We start from the raw sequence: 9,594 nt of genomic DNA on the forward strand, positions 1-9,594 counted from the left end.
GCTCCTCGGGTGGCGTAGGCCGGGTGGGGGCGGGGGGACGGCGGTGAGCGCCGCCGAGGGGGGTGCGGAGCGCCCAGCACCTGCCGCGGGGGCGCCAGGAGGAAGCTGCACCAACCGGGAGACCCGACCCACGCGAGTCGCCCCGACAGTGCGGGGCGAGCGCCGGCCCCGCCCGGGGAGGGCTGCGCCCAAACGACCCGTCGGGGAGCGCGGCGCCGTGGGACCCTCCCCGGGGGCTGCACGCTGGGGCTCCGGGGCGGCCGGCACTGCAGCCAGCGCCTGGCGCTCCCGAGACGTCGCGGAACAACCGACACCTCGACGACCAGGCGCGGTCTCCTAGGCTGGGCGCCTCGGTCCCAGCCGGAGCACCGTTCCCCTGCACTCCCGGGTTCCGGCCATTCCCGCCTGGGGCGGCGGGAAGGGGTGGGGGCCGGGTCTCGTTAAAGGCCGAGGCCCCGGATCCCTTCGCACGCCTCCCCGCGGGCGCGGACGCTGGGTATCCCGTGGGGGTGAACACGCCTGGCGCTGGGGAGGCTCATAGTAATCGAAGGAGGACACGGGGACGTCGAGGACTGGGAGTCAATGCTGGGACCTAGGGATGAGGGGCGGCCTGGCGGGGGCGGGGACGCAGCAGACGGCGGGAAGGCCCAGGGGCCGGAGGGACCCGGCTCTTTGCTGGGGCTGAAGACTGGCGCCGGCCGGGGCCCCTGGACTTGCCAGTACGGATGGGCAGTGAGCAGCCAGGAGACTGCAAGGGCCCTGCCCAGTTCCGACCCTGAACTCCCCTGGGTGGGTGGCAGCGTTGGATCTGCCTCGCCGGTGGTCCCTCTGGCGTCTGGGTGGGGCGCGGGGCGGGTGGGTGTGCTCGGTCGGTTCCGGAGCGGTCAGACAGGGGGCTCCCTGGGTGACCCCGCAGAGCCCGGGGATCCCCCTGGGGGCGCAGCAGGTGTCCGGAGGCAGGTCGGACACGGAGGCCTCAGCCGCGCGGGGGCGCTGCGCCGGCCTGGGTCCCCCCCACCCACCCCCACACCGGCAGCCGCCCCTCCATGTAACAACGGCCTCGTCCCAGGAGGACTCCGAGCACTGGAGTCGATTTGTGCCGGTGCTAGGGAGCCGCCCGCTGCTCTGGGCGCCGCCGGCACTCCCGCCGCTGAAAAGGGCCGCGCGGAGAGCACAGCGGCCGGGACCCCAGGAGCGTTTCCCGGCGCCAAGTGCGAGGGCGCAGAGCCACCTGCCGGCGGTCTCAGGAACGCAGCAGCCGCCTGTCGCGCGCCCCTGCTCCTGGACAGGGGCGGGGCAGGCACTCAGGGGCCCCACGCGCCCTGAGCATGGGGTCAGGGTCTAGGTCTGGGTGGGACTGTGGGGGAGGGTGTGCTGTAGATCAGAACCTCCTCCGCCACCCGCGGCCCGGCCTCCCCCTTTCCTCCCGTCCCACACACATTTGAATCCCGTGTGCAGGGCCGTGTGCTAGGCAGACCAGGCAGACCCCACTCTTCCGTGGGAGGAGCGCATGGGGCCGCCGCCCAAACCCCCACAGTAGCGTGCACACCCTGGCGTGGGACCCAGACGCGGGGCTGCCCCTGCTCAGCTGTGCCCCGCCTAGGCGGGGCAGGGTGGGGGGCCCGTGCTGCGCCCAGCAGGAGCCCTTTGCAAGCGTCCCTTTGAAGCTCAGCCCCACTCTGCTAGGTCCTGTAAACCGTTAGCGTCAGGGAAGCTGAGCGAAGGGCACCCATGAACTCCACTCCTTTCGCAACTTCTCTGTAAAATTGCTAAATGCCTACTCAGGACGACGTGTGTCTCTAGGGAGGAGGGGAAGGGGGAGGAACTCATTTCTGGAACTGTCAACTATGTAGGTTAGTTTTTTTTGTGACTGCTAGCTTTTTTTAATTTTTTTATTTTAATTGTTGTTGCAGTACAATTTTCTGTCTTTTACTCCCATCCCAACGCACCCCACCCAGCCCTCCCCGCTCCTTCCCATTTCCACCCGCCCCTAGTTTTTGTCCACGTGTCCTTATACTCGTTCCTGTAACCCCTTCCCTTTCCCTTTCCCCTTGAAATTCCCCTGAAATTCCCTGTCCTCTCCCCTCCGAACTCTGACAGTCTGTTCTTGATTTCAGTGCCTTTGCTTATATTTTGCTTGTTTCTTTTTTTTTATCACTTGTAACCAAGGGCCCGCGAGCACACGGGTCGGGGACTGCCGCATTCTAGCAGTGCCAGGCCCATTGCAGACCTCCTCAGAGGACAGAACATGTGAAGAGCAGCCCAGCCACAGGCCAGCAGGCGACTGCCGGGCCGGGTGAAGTCCCTGTACAGGAGGCTGCACTGCAGCATCCCCCCCCTCCTGCCCCCGCAGCAGACCTGCTGGCGGGCCGGCTCTGAGGGCTCCGAGGGCTCTTCATCCAAGCCCGTGCGGGCGCTGTGCTTCACTCGGTGCCTGGGGTGGCAGACCCTTCCCGTCCCCACCTCGTGCACAGGACACTCGCAGCACAGTGCGCCCTCCTAGTGCACTGTTAGAGACAGGCTGGCTTTGGCTCTTGGCGTCCTGGCAGCCCCAGCGAAGTCAGTTACTTACGTGCACCATGTGAGTATCGGTGGCGCTCTGACCTGTCAGGAGGCCATGACCTCAGCCCTGACCTCCACCACGTTACGAAGACACAATTGTATCGTGTTTACGTGACACACACAGCCCACACGTGACAGCTGCGCCCCCCGAGTGGAGACTCAGGCAGATGTAGGTGGAACCCGGGAGCAGCCTCACGTGCTCCCGACAGTCTTCTAGAGATGGAGATCGTAGCCGTGTGTTTGCTGTTGCCGGTGTAACACGTTATCACAGACGCAGCAGCCCGAACATGCACGAGTTTACTGCCTTGCACTCCCGGAGGTTGGAGGTCCGACAGGCCTCGCCAGGCTACCGTCGACAGACGTCAGCTCTAGCGGGCCAGCAGTCCCTTGCTTTTCCCAGGTTCTAGCAGCCACCTCATCCCCAGGTTCTCGCCGCCTCCCCAGACACCTTTTTTCTCGTTTTCTTTTCTGCCCACCCAGATAACCCAGTCATCTTCCCGCTTCCAGGCCGGCTGGCTAGCGACCTCACTTGTCTGCAAACCTAACCCCCTTTCACAGGGGGCGCACTCCCCGGCTGGGGTGTGTATGTGTGTGTGTGTGTGTGTGTGGACAGGGCAACCTGGAGGGCCCTGACTCCACCGAGCGTAGAGCTGACACCGAGGCACGTTTCTCGTGTGCCTGGCAGGCAAACCCTGGAGGAGCAGTGAGGACGGCCAACGGTGGAAAGGCAGTGACGTCAGGTGTGGGCACGCCGGCCGCAGAGCTCTTTAACAAGCGACCGTTGCATCGAGCTTCACAGTGCGTGCTAGGACCGCCTGCAGCTCTGCCAGCCCGGGCTCCCACTGCCCTCACCGCAAGCTCGGATGCAGCCTCTTAACAGGAACAACCATGTACTTAACTCGTGGGAAGACATCTTCACGGTCCCAGGGTTTTCCTCATCTGACGTATGCCCGCTACCAATGAGACCCAAGGTTTTAAGTTTTAAAAGCCCTGACAGACGTTTGAGGTGGGTCTGGAGACAAGCTGGTACGTGAAACCAAACCAGCCCAGGAAGCAAGAAAAGCTCCGAAACCCCGCGGCAGGGTGTGCGGCCTCCCCCCCAGCCCCCCGCCCCGTGCGTCCCGAGCAGCACTGGGAGGCTCGCTCGCACGTGGCAAGGGCCATCACACCTGCAGGAAGCACCACACTTACAGCCATGCAGTCGGTTCTGCCTTTATTAAGTGTAAATACATCAGACATAAGTGCTAAATGGGCAACTTTAAATCAACTGATACCAACAAAAATTAAAATGCTCTAAATGCTGTAACATTTGGAGAAAACGCACACTTAACGTGTCTGCCTTACCATCAGTAATGCTGCGACTTTTAGCTGTGTTACTTTAAAAAAGAAATTAAAGACATTTGTGTTGTAAGGCATAAAACTGGACTTTGAAAATCGTCCCGGTTCACACTGCAGCCAAAGCTAGCACCGCCAGTACTAGAGTGACCACTAGACAGACGTGAGCAGTGCGGCGGCCATTTAACTTTACGCCCTCTAAGTCTGGTGCTGAAACGGGCACACTGAGTTTAAGGCATCACCACCGCCATGTGGGATTGTGTTTGCAACTTCAATAAAAAAATTAAAAAAAAAAAAATTAAGTGCTTTACCACAGTATGCTCGGGTTTACACTTCCTGGTGAAAACAGGAAAAACACATCTAAATGCTTCACAGTGAAGTCATAAAAATGCACCAAATGCATCAGCAGTAATTATCTCGGAAACTTTACACAGTTCCAAAACGCATTTATCAAACCCACTGAACTACATCATCTCACTACCACCAGCTTCTCCTCAGTGCCGTCGAACATTTTCTGCAGGAGGGAACTCATGCATCCCAAGGAAATTCTATAGGTGAAAAGAAGAAAGAAGAAATGTTTAAGATGTGCTGATTATGCCAAATCCAACATCCCAGGCACGTGGACGGTTACCAGTGCACTCTACTGCTGGGCCCACCCTGGTCATTGGTCTCATCGGGTCACTCACCGCAGACGTCACCCACACTCCTTTACACTGGTCACCCCCACTCGCAGGACAGCACTGAGCTCGCTCCCGGGCAGTAACTGAGACAGGCCGCCAGACAGAGCGAGCGCAGAGGGCTACTGAGATACTCAGACTCGGTTTCCACAGAGGAAGCTGCACCAACATCGTGGTAAACGCGCAGCGCTGTCTCCGACAGAGAGTCACCGAGGTGAGACGTGAAAGCTGTTCCACTCGCTGCAGAGCACCCCGGCTGCTCCCGCAAAGGCAGACTCACAAACACTGGTTCGCCAGTGAGAACCCATCACACAAAAATTATCTTAAAGACGAACATGACCACGGGACCGGAACCTGGAAAGGAACCCTGATGTGCACCCTCAAGGAAGTCCCCCCACAAAAGCTGCTCTAGTGTCACTACGGCCCCACCCCAAGGACTGTCTCATCACGGCTTTGCTTTGTTTTCATTGTCAGGTTTGTCCCTGTTTCAAGTTATCTTGCAGGTTGACTTCCTCCTCCTCTCTGGAATGCAGTCCGTGAGGGCAGGAGTCGTTGTCAATGCCACACTCCCAGCACCTAGAAGGGGGCCGAGGTCAGGGGTGTGCAGGCGGGCGTGCGAGGAACGGCAGAGACAGACTTCCTGGGGAGCTGACGGGGCACGAGGTCCTGGGCACAGGTGTGCGGAGCTGCACGGGGCTGCAGGGTTCGCTTTGGAAGGACAGAGAAGTGATCAAGATGAGGCCGGAAAGGTGAACGGGCAGGAGAAGCCTGAGGACAGGCAGGAAGACGGAGGAAGTAAACACGCACAGTCTGTCAGAACTGGCTGAAGGGATGCAGCGAGAACAGGAGAGAGAAGAATGACATTTACAGATGACAGCCTGGATGCTCGCTGTGCCCAGTGTCATCGGTCAACTGCTTCTAGGTGTTTTCAGGGAATAGAACTAAAAACAGGTATTTCTGAAAAGCAGAACCATGAGTCCATATTATTTCCAACTAAAATGTAATAGTATGGCATTTTAAAGTTCAAACATTGATTTTATACTTGCATCTTTTTCCTGTACACCAAAGATCTTGGTTCCTAACATTAACACAATTACCCATGAATATCACTATTAGATACCAAGGCACAGTTTACAGTATCTTTGCAGCTCTAGTTTTTCTTTAACATTTTATTTATTCATTTAGAGAGAAGAAGGGAGGAAGAGAGGACGAGAAACATCACTGTGTGGTTGCCTCTCACATGGCCCCTCATGGGGACTCTTAACTGGTGACCCTTTGGTTCGCAGCCTGAGTTCAACCCACTGAGCCGCACCAGCCAGGGCCTTCCGGTTGTTTTTAGAATATCAACACGTACACCCCAAGTGCTGTCTTCGAGTATTTGAAATCATTCTTTACTTAGGTGCTTTTACGACCAGTTTAACATGCCGTTCCTGCCACTACTTTTGTTTTCATTCTCTTAGGACTGGTTTCTTCCCCTCTGGTAGCCAGTGAAGCACCCTCGCAGCCCCCTCCCACCCCGCCTCTGCCCTCCCCGCACGGCCGTCTCAGCGCCCCCCCACGTGGTCTCGCACACCAGAGAAGACGGCAGGTCACGCGGCACTTCTGCTGCGTCAGTCACGTCACTGCACTGAAGACGCCCCACTGGTGTCCAGGTCTGCCCTCCTCTCCCAAGACTGCACAGCGGCCGATGTGTCGATTCTCCAACTTTGGCAATCACACACAGTGCCACGAAAATGATCCCATGCCCCAGTTATTTCATATTTACCACTTTAACTCTGAGGGGTGACAGGATTTCTGGGTCAAAGAGCAAGTTCATATACGATTTTTACAGACACTGATGAATTTCATTCCATCTGTACTGGCTGCACCAGGGGCCATGTATCAGAGCCCCTGCCATCCGATAGGTGGGAGTTTCTTTTTAAGGGGGCACCTAACTAAACTGGCATCCTTTACTGAGAAGTCTGTTCTCCCCCTTGCTGCTCTGCAATGCCACCTTTACCTCAAGTGCATGCCGATCCGTGCGACCGTCTCTGCACTCTCTCCAGTGCTGCCGACCTAGCTGTCCACCCTTGGGCCAGCAGCATGCTGTCTCCCTGCCACTTCACACTGTATTTTAACACGTGACCATTTCAAGCTTCCTACTTCATTCTTCTTAAAAACGCTCTTGGCTATCCGTGACCTTCTGTATTTCCATAATGAACAATCAGCTTGTGGAGCCCCACACAGCTCCCCTGCCGGGACTGTACTGGGATGGCACTGAGGGCACCGGAAAGGACGGGACTGGACACACTCATGCTGCCGAGTCTTTCAGCCCACGCAGGGACCACACGCTCCCCCAGCGGGAACTGCTTCACGACGGTCCTGCAGTCTTCGGACAGGGGTCTTGAGTATCCTGTCGTCAGACACATCCCCAGGCATCCGGTGTTTTCAGTGCTACTGAAAGCATCGTTTAAAAGTCCTAACATCACAGTTAGTGCGTGGAATGGTGGTGGACTTTGTGTACTCGATGTCAATGACTCAAATGCTAATGCTTTAGATACAGAATTTTTGGGGTTTTCAATCAAAAACTAGATTGCCCAGGAATAATCTAATTTTAGGTTTCTCCCATACAAACATGCATAACATCTGTTTCTTTGCTCCTGTGCTGGTTAGCAGCTCTAAGTTACAATGATAAACAGAGGATTTTGGTAGCTACACCCACACTCGGCTCCTGTCTTGAAAGAGAAGGCTGTCTACATTTCAGCATCAAGCATGGTGTTTGTTCGGGACACAGCTTCCCCCGGGCACTTCGCGTTCCTGCACGTCTTACTGGCAGACTGTCTTTGTTCTGGACCAACCTTTCAAGAATTAACGGCGAACAGCCTCGGAAGAGACAGAGCGTGCCTCCCTTGAGAATGAAGGGCGGGCTAACGTACTGGCCAGTAGGACAAGTGTCTCCCTCCACGACACAGGCACGGCAGGTTTCCCTGCGGCCCGCCATCGGACATTCGGGGTCCCTAAGCGTGGGGATCCTCTTGTAGCGCAACCCACTGTACGCACAGGTATTTCCCGGCCCTCACTGGACTGCCTTGTGGGAATCGAGGCTCTGGGACCTAGGCAAGGAAGTGGAATTCTGGCTACTGCTGTGTGCACAAAATTGTCCGTCTGTCCTTTGTCCAATGTCTTTTACCAGCAGCACCAATGAGTCTGCGGGCAGGTAACTTGTTCCTTGTAAACAGCATCAAATCTTAGGTCCCAAGACTTCTCCTTGAGAAGATTTCACTGTTGATTTCTAGTTTAAGAATTCCACCAGTGTGGGTGAAGAATTTTAACTTCTCCGTCTACTGAAATAATCAGAAGGTTTTTCCCCTTCATTCTCTTCACATGGTAAATTATACTGATTTTCAAATGTAAAATAGACCTTGAATGACTGGAATAGTCATTATGGCTATAACTTATTTTTAAAAATAAGCTGCTTGTTGGGTTTATTTCCCCAATATTTTAAAGGCAACTCTGCACCCATGCTCAGGAGGCCGGCCGTCCCCACCCTGCGATGTCCCTGTGTCTGGCGCCACGCCTGCACCGCTGTCTCCGGGAGCCTTTACGACCGGCGCATTTTCACTCTCGCCAATGACTCTGCCGACGTGGATGTCCTGAGGAGGTCGGCGGTCTCCCGCTGTGGGCTTCCGGCGGGGAGCGGCCGGGGGCTGCTAAACACCTGCCGGCGCACGAGGCAGCCCCCGGCACAGGACTATGTGGCCAAACGTCAACGGTGCCAGGAAACCTCACGAATCACTCATGACACGTCTGATCAGCCACAGCACCTTCTGCACACACGGCACAGATCTCTTCTTGCATTTCAGTTGTGATTCTACCTTTCTTGAAATAAAGCCTACTGTGCCGACCATGTTACGTATTTTCTTCTACCTTCCGTATTACAATGGCCGTACAAAAAGTCAGCAATTTTGATGTTTTTTAAATGCACAATGGTATGACAGCTGTCACAACACAATCTAACAAAATTGTTTCAAATGCCCTTAAAGACTACTAAGCACTTCTAGAACCATGATACGGAAAAAAATGAAACAAATTTTTTGGCCAACCCAGTATTTCGGGTGGCCTGCAGAGACCTGACGTGGTGCTGCTCTGCGCACCGTGTTCCGTGCGATGCGCCACACCCCCAACCGGCGGTTTGCACTGCTCGCACGCTCTGGATCGCCACCGCTGCTTCTGTTGGTCATGTTAGCGTCTCCAACTGTGATTACAAACTCGCCTATTTTCCCTGCTGGTTTTGGAAATATTTGTTTTATATATTTTAAAGCTGTTTTATCAGATGCATATGAATTTGGAATTATTTACTCCTAGTTAATTGAATATATCTTCTTCAGTAATTTTATTGCTTTACAGTCTTTGTCTAATTTTAATATAAAATTAAATGGTTATTTTTTCCATCCTTAATTTTTTGACCTCCTGATGTTTTTTTTAGATATGTCTCTACAGACACGGAAGAGTTGGATTTTAAAAACTCAACCTGACAATCTCAGTCATTTACAGAAATCATTCACATTTATATGTAATGATCGACATAACTGGGCTTTTATCACCTTACTCAACACTTGCCTGTCCTAGGTGTCCTCTCACTCTCCTTTATCACCTACCCCGTACGATTTCCCATTGCTCCACCCCCCTCCCCCATAGAAGCACTGAAATCACGTTTTAAAGAATTGTGGTAAAATACACATACTGTTGTACAGTCACCACTACCACCAATCGCCGTAACCCGGGCAACTCCCTACACCCCAACACCCATTGAACACTACCCCCTCCCGTCCCCCCAGCTCCGGCACCCACGGTTCTACGTTCTGCCTCTACGGATGTGATTACTCCAGGTACCTCGTGTAACTGGGATAACTTTGTGTAACTGGGACAACGCGGTGTTTGTCCCTTTGTGAGGGGTTCATTTCATTTACTATCAAGTCTTCAAGGTTCATCCGTGATGTAGATCAGCATTTCAGTTCCGTTCAAGGCCAGGCAATATTCC

This window comes from Phyllostomus discolor, chromosome 4 (assembly GCF_004126475.2).
Source record: "Phyllostomus discolor isolate MPI-MPIP mPhyDis1 chromosome 4, mPhyDis1.pri.v3, whole genome shotgun sequence".
In the NCBI taxonomy this organism is placed as follows: Eukaryota; Metazoa; Chordata; class Mammalia; order Chiroptera; family Phyllostomidae; genus Phyllostomus; species Phyllostomus discolor.